We start from the raw sequence: 10398 nt of genomic DNA on the forward strand, positions 1-10398 counted from the left end.
CCTTCCATTTAGGCTGTAAAGTCTTAGCCCTCCAGCTTTTAACCCACACACTGTCTCCTGGCTGGTAAGCATGTACAGAAGAATAAATTTGATATAGCAGAGTCTCAAACACATACTTATTCACATCTTTTACAGCTTTGCCCAAGGTTTGCAATTCCTCATAAGTTACAAAGCTCCCTAACTGAGAGATGGTCACCCGAACTCCCTGAACTATAGGGGCGGTCTTCCATAAACAATCTCGAATGGCGACAGCTTAAGACGTTTGTGGGGCAGGCAGTGCAACCAGAATAATGCAATTGTAGTCCATAGCAAATGGGCTTCTTGACAGAGTTTAGACAGGATGTTCTTCAAAGACCTATTAACCCTCTTGACTTTTGCTGAACTCTGTGGGTGGTAAGCAGCATGCAATTTCCAAGTAATGCCAAGCAACTTAGATACCCCTTGCACAGTTTTCTCAATGAACGACATTCCATTTTCAATAGTTACAGGTAAACCAAATTTCGGTATGATGTCTTTTAATAGAGCTTTTATAACCTCATTGGCTTTCTCAGTGCCAATTGGGTAAATTTCAATCCACCCAGACATTGTGCAAACAAATACAAGCATGTAATGGTAATGTCCAGCTTTGGGCATCTCAGCAAAATCTACAACTAGGGAGGAGAAAGATGTTGCTCCCACTGACCGGCTTCCAGGGAGTTGAGTGGGGCCTGACCTAGGATTGTTCTTTGCACATGTAACACACTGTGCAGAGGCTTGGGCTGTTAGTGAACTCACATGGTTGATATATGCCCATTGACTCACAGAGCGTTCAAGGGCAGTCTTTCCATAATGTGTTCCCTCATGCAGATTCTGAATTAATGGCCATGTGGCAGCTTCTGGAATATAAATTCTGCCATTGGGAAAAACATACCAGCCATCTCTTCATTTGGTTACTGCCCCTTGAGTTTGAATCCACTACTCCTCAACTAGTGAATACCGAGGACTCCATTCGGTTAAGAAAACTTGAAAAAACAGGCAGAATTTCTGTGCTTCCCTGATAAGGCTTTAGTGCTGCCCCTTCAGCTGTTAAATCTGCCTTCCAAATTCCTCTTGTTACCGGATTTAGGGGCTTCTGATGGCCTTGGCAATGGGTGACAGCTATGTGCTGAAGTGCCCAGACAGCTTCTAACAATTCCAAAATCTCTTTACCATTTTTAATTCCTTTGCCACTCGCAGTAATTAAGCCTCTCTCTTTATACAAGGCTCCATGGGTGTGCAATGTCATAAAAGCATATTTAGCGTCTGTGTAAATATTGGCTTTCAGTCCTTCTGCTAACCGGAGTGCTCTGATGAGGGCAATTAACTCTGCCTTCTGTGCTGAAGTTGATACCAGCAGCGCTTCTGCCTCTATCACTGCCTTTAGAGTAATGACCGCATATCCTGCTCTGCACTTCCCATCCTGGACAAAGCTACTCCCATCAGTGAAATATTCAATATCTGGATCTGAAAATGGAGTATCTTTTAGATCAGGCGGCTAGAATAGACCTCTTTCATAACTTCCAGGCAGTCATGTTCTAATTCTTCCCCAGGAGTTGGCAACAGGGAAGCTGGGTTCAGAGTTGACACAGTCACTATTTTTACACGGGGATTTTCACACATAAGATCTTAGTATCTGACCATGCAGGCATTAGTGAACAAATAGTTCCCTTTGTGCTCAAGAAGTGCCTGCACATAATGAGGCACTCTCACTTCAAGCTGGCCACCGAAGGTGAATTTGTCAGCTTCCTTCACAAGTTCTGCCACTGCAGATATGGCATGCATACATGAAGGCCAACCTTTGGCCACATTGTCCAGTTGTTTAGACAGATATGCTACTAGTCGGGGCCAGGGTCCCAGCAATTGAGTTAGGACACCTGCAGCTATTCCTTCTTGCTCATGCACATACAGAGTAAAGAGCTTGTCAGTATCAGGTAGTCCCAGAGCCGGAGCCTGCATAAGCTGGCGTTTTAAGGTTTCAAAGGCATTTTGATATTGCTCTGTCCATTCAAAAGGTGCTTTTTCTCCCCCCTTAGTGGCTTCATACAAGGGCTTTGCTGTTATAGCAAAATTAGGGAGCCAAATTCTGCAGAACCCTTCTGCTCCTAAGAATTCTCTCAGCTGGCGCCTAGTAGTGGGCATAGGAATGGCACACAGTCTCTTTTCGCTCCCTGCCTAGCTGCCATCTGCCCTGGGATATATGGAAACCTAAAAATTTCACTGTCTCTTGGCATAGCTGAGCTTTCTTCCAGGACACTTTATACCCAGCCTCAGTCAGAAGTGTTAGCAGGGCAGCAGTGGCATCTTGGCAAGTCTGCAAGGCTTTGGCCCCTATCAGCAGATCATCAACGTATTGCAGGCACACAACTTCTCCTGGCACAGTTGGGAACCAGCTCAAGTCTTTACTGAGGGCATTGTCAAAAAGGGTGGCATTGTCAAAAAGGGTGGGCAAATTTCTGAACCTCTGGGGTAAACGGGTTCATGTATATTGTAACTTTCTACCAGTCTCTTTCTCTTCCCACTGGAAGACAAACAGTGGCCGACTTTCAGGTGCCAGTCTTAAACAAAAGAACGCATCCTTGAGATCTACCATTGAGAAGTGGCTGAGGCAGGTATAAGTCCCAACAAGACATATGGGTTTGGAACGACAGAATGCAGAGTCTGTGTGCAAGAATTAACACAGCGTAAATCTTGTACCGGTCTGTAATCATTGGTGCCCTGCTTCTGGACTAGCAAAAGGGGACTTTTCCATGAGGACTGGCATTCAATAAGAATCCCATAATGAAGAAGCCTTTCAAGGTGCTTCTGGATGCCAGCTACTTTCTTCTTGGGAATCGGGTACTGGCGTTCCTGGATTGGAACGGCTCCTGGGATTAACTCTACTCTGATAGGTGCATGGTTTACTGCTAACCCAGGCAGGTTTTCCTCTGCCCATACATCTAGAAATTGTTGAAACCAGACTTCGGACATGGCCATTACAGGAGCTGGTTGGTAAAGTCGCCACTCTTCTTCTCGGGGGTATTCTAAAGCATATACACCTCGATACTGTAGTTCGCCTTCTGAGGAAGTGTAAGGCAACTCAAAGTTCATTTGGCTTTCTGACTCAAAAGTCAATCGGGCCCACAACTTAGAAAGCAGGTCTCTTCCCATCAGCGGCACCAGGCAGTCAGATAAATGGACAAAATTGTGGCAGACTACATGGCCTCCTACTGTACAAGTTCGTTTTGCTAGAAGTGGTCTGGATTGCTTGTGCCCTGTAGCTCCAATTATATTAATTTATTTGTGAATTGAAGGAGCAATCTTAGCAGGCACCACAGACTGTGCAGCTCCAGTATCTATAAGGAATGTAATCTTCTGACCCCCAGTATCAACTCTGATCATGGACTCCACGGGGCCAGGACCATCAGTGTCCAGTCTGTCCTAATCTTCCCATCCTTCCAGTCCAGCCAGACCACACACAGGCTCTTCTTCGTTCCTCTGATATCTGCCACTCTGGACCTGGCCTCTCCCTCTGCCTCCTCTGCCTCTAAACTCCAGTCCTGTCATCTGTCTAGGGGTGCTTTGGATCTCTTGTGTGCGGAGAGGGGGTTGATTAGGGCATGAGTCTCTCCAGTGCCCAAATACTTTATAGTACACACACTGGTTTGGGTCTAAATTAGTCATTGCAGATCTTTGATTTCCGCCATTCATTCCTTGACCTCGTACAGCCCCTCTGCCTCTCACAGATGTCTGCCCAGCCAGCGCCATTGCCAACAGATCAGCCTTCTTTTTCATTTTTCTTTCTGCCTCCTGTTTCTGGTCTACATCTCGATTGGCATAAACTTTCTGGGCAATCTCTAGCAATTGGGATAAATTCATGCCTGCAAAGCCATCTTACTTCTGGAGCTCCTTGCAGATGTCAGCATAAGATTGGACAACAAAAGCTGTATTTACCATGCACAAGTTTTCTGCAGCCTCTAGATCGAATGGAGTATACATTCGAAATGCTTGCATCAAGTCTCAGCAAAAACTCCAGGGCTCTCTTCTACTTTCTGAAGAACTTCACTGACTTTGGACATAGGCTTCTTGCCTGCCTCTTTCATTCCTTCTAAGATTGCCTGTTTGTATTCTGGTAGACGCTCTTTGGACTCACGGCCATTGGGATCCCATTTTGGGTCTGTTGCAGGAAAACAGGCTTTTATCCACTCCTCTCTATCTGCAGTCTCTAGGGGAATTTTTCCCTCGACATGCTTTCAGACATGATGCAGAATGCGGCTTCTCCTCTGTAGTAAAGAGGGCCAGTAAAAGCTGTTGACAGTCTGCATAGGTGGGCTGATGTGTGGCCATAATGCTGGTTAGCAGATTAGTCATTGGAGTAGGATTGTCAGAAAATGCTACAATATGAGCATTCCAATTTACTAAATCACTTAAAGTGAAAGGCACGTACATGTATAGAGTTTCAATGCCAGGACCGGGCTGTAGTGGGACGTAGATTCCCCGGAGGGGAGCTAACAAAGAGTCCTCTGTGCTAGATAGAAAACCCAGAAAAGTTGAGGGGGAGACCGTGGAAGAGCTAGAAGTTTGCTCAGTACTGGGAGAGAGTTCAGTGCTGGAGGAGAATTCTAGGGGTGAACTAAGACCTGCTGCTAGTCCTTGATTGTTAGACACAGGCGTGGAATAAAAGGGAGCTGTTGCATGGAATGAGCACTCAGAAAACAGCTGCTGGATTGGATTTAAAGTTCGCTGAGATCTTGCTTGCCCTTTCACAGCCCCAGCTTCCTCATTTGTCCCTACTTCCTGGTTCTCCTCATCAAATGCAGCCCTTACCAACCAATGCTCGGCTGATAGGCTGATGGAAACTGGGGCCAAAATGAGGCATCATTGTCCTAGGGAGAGAAAATTGAAAGAAAAACAAGGCCTCAGCTATTTACCAGAAGTTCTAACCACAGGGTTCCCAGTGATTTCTAGACCTACCTGGTAGTAACAAGGGTAGCTCTAGAAATCACCAGAAAGTCTACTGTTTTACCATAGAATTTCTGACAATTGCTGGAGCTACCCTTGTAGCTGCCACATAGATCTAGGAATCACCAGGAATTCTAAGGTCAGAATTTCTGGTAAGTAGCTAAGGTCTTATTTTTTTTTTTAAGTTTTCTTTTGGAATGCTGCCTACCACAACCTTCCCACCAGTTGCCATGCACTGTCTGGCAACCCTACCTGTTGCTGTGCTGAGAAACTTGATAGGCAAAGGTGTGACAAACCAACTCAACCAGCCAGGTTTCACTAGGCATGTTCATCCAGGGCTACATCCTGGATAACAGCTTTCATTCTATTTACCAACCTGGCATTCAACAGCAGAATATTAAGACCTGGTGATTTTCCAACAAGGCAAGCAAGGTCCACAGAGCTGGGAAAAGGAATAGATGGGTGCAGGAACTCATTTGCATATTAAGCCACATCCCCTGGTGTCACCATTGTTTCACATAGAACTTTTTTATAGGAAAAAGCCCAGCAGGAACTCATTTGCATATTAGGCCACATCCCCTAACACCAAGCCAGCTGGAACTGTGTACCTGTGCGTTCCTGCTCAAAAAAAAAGCCCTGGATGGATGATAACCTCTCAGTTGTCTAGACATCCTTCTCCTAGTCCATGCCATCTAATTCCAAGCATGATTCCTTTCCCTGGCTGAGATGCATAGAATTCTAGTGTCTAGCTTGGCTCCATTCCATATCTTATACTCAAATAGTAAGACAGTCAAGGAAGCAGCAAAGTAAATTATAATACAGTACAATAGAACCTTAATATCCTTTAAGAATCATTTAAAAGTGTCAGAACTGAGTTTCAAAAAATCAGATGCTGCCCTCCCATCCATGTACTCTTCATTTGCAACTATCCACAGGGCACTACACTATCCTCTGTAGCAGACAGTCCCTGCCCCCTACACCATGCTCTTGCCTGGACTTCCTTTCTCAGTGTGAGCTCCCCTTTTGTTTCTTCTCATGGGATATTGGCTAAGACCACATGCCCCTCCAAGTTCCAGACCAAGTAGATCATCACTAGGGCAGAGGTCCGCAGCTGGAGGTTGGCTGAAGCAACAAGTAGCAACACTGTGGAAAGTGGGTTCCATAGCCAATGAGGAGGCCCACCCTTAAAAAAGTGTCTTGGGATCTAATTGAAGTTACAATAGAGGATAAGCAGGTGTGAATTTGTGTGGTAATAAGGAGATGGTAATGTTGCAGTGAGACAAGCCAGACTTTCTGCCATGGGTACCATACGCACAACATACTGCTCCCTCCAAAATACCTTACACTCAAATGTCCCCAAGTTCTCACTAAATGGTAATGAATTCCATTCATTTGCAAGAAGAAGTTGTGCTCCAACTTCACTCCTGCAAGATGACCCAATTATAGCTTTTCCAGTTTTTTTTGTGAATTTGCCTTTATTAGCCAAGCAAAAATACAAGGCATGTGAATACCTGAAAACAAGACTTTACAAACAGGGCACACAAGTAACATGTCACAATTCTGAAACCACTTATATAATGTTATTACTTGCAATTGAAACTGGTCATACCTGCAACAAAAGTAGTAAGCACTGCTTTCTCCATTAAAAGTCCCATCTTTGCCAAAATTCTGAAAAGCAGGTCTACTGTCATAAATTACCTTGGCTGGTCCTCTATAGAAAACCGCAATAGCTAGAAGAAAACAAAATGGCTTCATATCTGAGATTCACATCTGGCTCTTGAGGATGGTTCTCACAAGAAAGCTTTTTGAAGGAGAAAACAGATGCCATCATGTCTTCCTACAACAGTTCACCAGGACACAGTCCAAAAATCTTCCAGTGAAGGTTGCCAAGAACATACAATATGATACACCTACCTTCTTTGTTCAGGCCAACTAAGTAGACTGCTGAGCCAAACAGGACATAAAGTGAGAGGCTTTAAATCCAGATTCAACCTACTTCACAGAACAATTTAGATACAACCCAGGTATTTCATTATGTGCAAGAAATCTTATCCAGTCCCTAAAAGCAGTTAGCAGCCATATTTTCCTCCGCTTGCCCTTGAAAACATTTAAACATTTCTGTCCACCACCAACAATGAAAGTCAATATATGAATTCAACTTGACTCATGTTAAGATTAGACTTCTAAATGTGAAATATATTTTCTGCCTGTTGTTAAAAAATTGAAAACTTTAAGGCAAAGAAATGTGCAACAGTAGAGTTAATGTTAACCCCTCAACATTAGCAACATAAGCAAACAATAAAAGTGTGTGTGTGTGTATTTAAAGATAAAATATATTCTTTGTTTAACTGGAAGGATATAGCACAGAACTGCTTGAACTTCAGTTTAGGAGGATTATTACAAGCACCGGCAGCTGCCTCAGGCTTTGAGCAAAGGCAGACATCTCAGCTTGAATGCAGTCCAGGTTTGTGGCTTCATCCCAAAGCCAGCCCCTTGTCCAGCTGAGCCTCAAAAGAAAAGCAAGGAACATGGCACGGAAAATCTCTGTCAAAAACTAGCAGGACACAGATGAGGCAAGGGACTTGGTCCAAGGGGTCTGTAGAAGACCATATTACAACAGTGATCTTCCTTCACCATCCTTCCCTATTTGCTTGGGCAAGCTTTGACCCTGCAGCAGGTGGCAAAGGAACATGGATCAAGAGTCCAGTGGCTGAATGGAAGAGCAGCAGCTGCTATCACTTCCAAGGCTAAAGAATATCAGAAGGGACAGCCAAGATCTCCATATTGCTTTCTGCCTGATTGCTCCTCACGACAGAGAAGTTGGCTACCAGCAACAGTATTTTTAGACACTCTCCCTATGAGGTGTCATATGAGAACAATTTACATGGAAGAGCTCATCCAGTTGCCATCTAGTCATAATTGTTTGCTTATGGAACAACTTTGTGGATTGTTCATTGTCTGGGAACACAGTCCACTATGATAGCAAACTCATTACAGATTATGCCTGTCTGAGTTTTTTGTGAAGACATAATTGTGTGTCCTGTTCAGTTAGTTCTGCCTTCAAGTTTTGAAAATGCTTTCTTCTAGAGGCAACAAATTGAAATAACAAGCATGTTTGATGCGGATGGATGGATGCCTTTCTATTTTGTTACATGAATATAACAAATCATTAGGCCTTCCATAATTTGTTAATTTTAAGGTGGCAACCTTATTAGGAAACAGCCATTCTTTCTGTAAAGAAAAGATGGTTTGCAATTCCATGTGAAAGGCAGGATAGGCATTACAGGAATCGTGCAAAGGGCATCCTTGGGGCTATGGATTTACCTGCTTCCAAAAGCCACTGCTGGTATACATATACCTGCCTATATATCACCTATCAGAACACAAGTGGGCAACTACAAGAGAAAGGGTCTTTTCAGTGGGGAGGCCTCAACTTTGGAAATCTCTCATTGTCCCCTTCCCCAAATACACCTGGCAGCACCTAGTCATTTAAGACACTAGGTAAAAGCTTTAAATTGGATTTAGGCTCAAAATAGGTAAAATGATGGGAGGTCAATGACTGGATCTTTCCAGTATCTTCTAAAGTCAAATTACAGCCACGTGCAGAGTTGATTTGGACCAGGGCTATGTGAAAAAGGGTTTAACTCACCTTTGCATTGTTGGACAAAACTAAAACCGGGGCCTTTGCACCGGTATACCATATGGAAAAATGCCTTTTTACTTCAACATTTGGGCTTGATGAAACCTGCATGTTTAGTTTTAAAAGTTTCTCTCAGAGCAGAAGACAGACAAGTGGAGAGGCGGAGTCAGTTGCTCCCCAACATTGTTCAGGTAGCAGCCATCAAAGTTCTGGAAATGCTAATGTTATTCTGGTCAGAGATAATGAAATCACCAGCTCACAACTTAAATGAAATCTGATACCTACAAGTTGATGAAAGAAATTTGAGAGTGTAAGAGGCTGCACTCCTGGAGAGTTCAGGAAAGCATTATTTGACCCACAAGGGGGTGGGAAAACAGAAGGGGGGAAATTCTATGGCATGGAGGGAAATGAGTCCATTTTGTAAGAGGTTCATTTTGCCTGATTCCACTGGAGGAAGGGGCTCTTACACCTGACCTCCATCTTGATGGCTGCCATTTCTATGTGGAGAAGACAAAGGGCTGACTGTCTGGACAAAGGATTCCAGGTAATGGAAAGCTTTTAGAACATTGTAACTTCTAAACTAAAGAGCCTGCCTTGGAATAAAACCAGCCAGGGCCTGTATAGAGTGAAGGACAGCAATTCAGTGTTTTTACACCTTTCTTTTGTATTTCTGCAGAAATTATACATACTTACTTTTACTTTTAATAACTCCTTTACTATTTTAAACATTGGCAGTTGTTTCCCTGGGAGTGCACAGGTGGTAAATTATCTCCAAGGTAACCTGACCATGGGTACCAGGAGATAAGAGTACTAGATGGTGCCTTTGAATGGCAATGCACAAGGAAAACTAGGAATATAGGTCCTCTTGGTGTGTAATTTCAGTTGGTGGCAGCACTCCAAATAAGTGAGAGAGAAACCCCTCCAACTACTGGGAAAACCAGAAGAATATCACATTGCTGGGTGGAGACTTAGGATGGTCACTGGTAGTGTTCCCTCTAAGCTGAGTGAGAGCTGGCACACTGTTTTTTAGCCTCTGGCTCACACATTTTTGTTTCAGCTCAGGAAAAATGCCCCCAGAGCAAACTAATTTATGCAGCAGCCAAATCACTCACTCACAACTTTAATGCCAGTAGCTCATGAAGTAGAATTTTTGCTCACAGACTCCAGAGCTTAGAGGGAGCATTGGTCACTGCTCACTCGGCATCTAGATTCCTCAGAGGGTAGAGCAAGGCTGGAGGATTGTTTCACCACGTATCTCTTTCAAGAAAAAAAAGTTGGCAAAAACCAACAGATTATCTTTTCCTTTGAAGGGCTAACAACAACACACAGATGTGGAAGGCTTAATCCCCTCTCCTGTCCCTGCATAGCCCCAGGCCAAATTGCGCAACAGAAATTCAACTTCCAAAGATTAACAGAAATCACATCTGTCACATTTTGTCTGGTACTTAGCTGATTGTTTTCATGTCACTGCTGGTTATTTTTATGTTCTTATTTCTTAATTGTTTTTCACAAGTGTTGCTTTGTGTTCTTTGATTTTAAATAAAAATTAGAATACTTTGCCAAGGGTTATATACAGATATTGTTCTGGATTTTAGGTTGGGAAGCCATCTTGGGAGCACACCTAGGCTATGAGTCCATGGAGCATCAATCAATCTATTAATGACCCAATTAAACAATATCCCGCAGTGAAGATGAAGAAAAGTGCTATGTGATGGCTCAAATTTATGCAGCTAGTGATGCTAAATGTTACTGATGAAGAGCACACTGGGGAAAAACTATATTGGGGAGGGTGATCTCCATGG

General features: G+C 43.5%; 1 pseudogene; it reads right to left on the bottom strand.

Annotated features, from left to right (window-relative positions):
- Positions 1 to 961: 961 nt before the first annotated feature.
- LOC132567365 (uncharacterized) lies at positions 962 to 3165 on the bottom strand (annotated as a pseudogene).
- Between the last annotated feature and the right edge of the window lie 7233 nt (positions 3166 to 10398).

The sequence above is a fragment of the Heteronotia binoei genome, chromosome 2 (assembly GCF_032191835.1).
Source record: "Heteronotia binoei isolate CCM8104 ecotype False Entrance Well chromosome 2, APGP_CSIRO_Hbin_v1, whole genome shotgun sequence".
Classification (NCBI taxonomy): domain Eukaryota; kingdom Metazoa; phylum Chordata; class Lepidosauria; order Squamata; family Gekkonidae; genus Heteronotia; species Heteronotia binoei.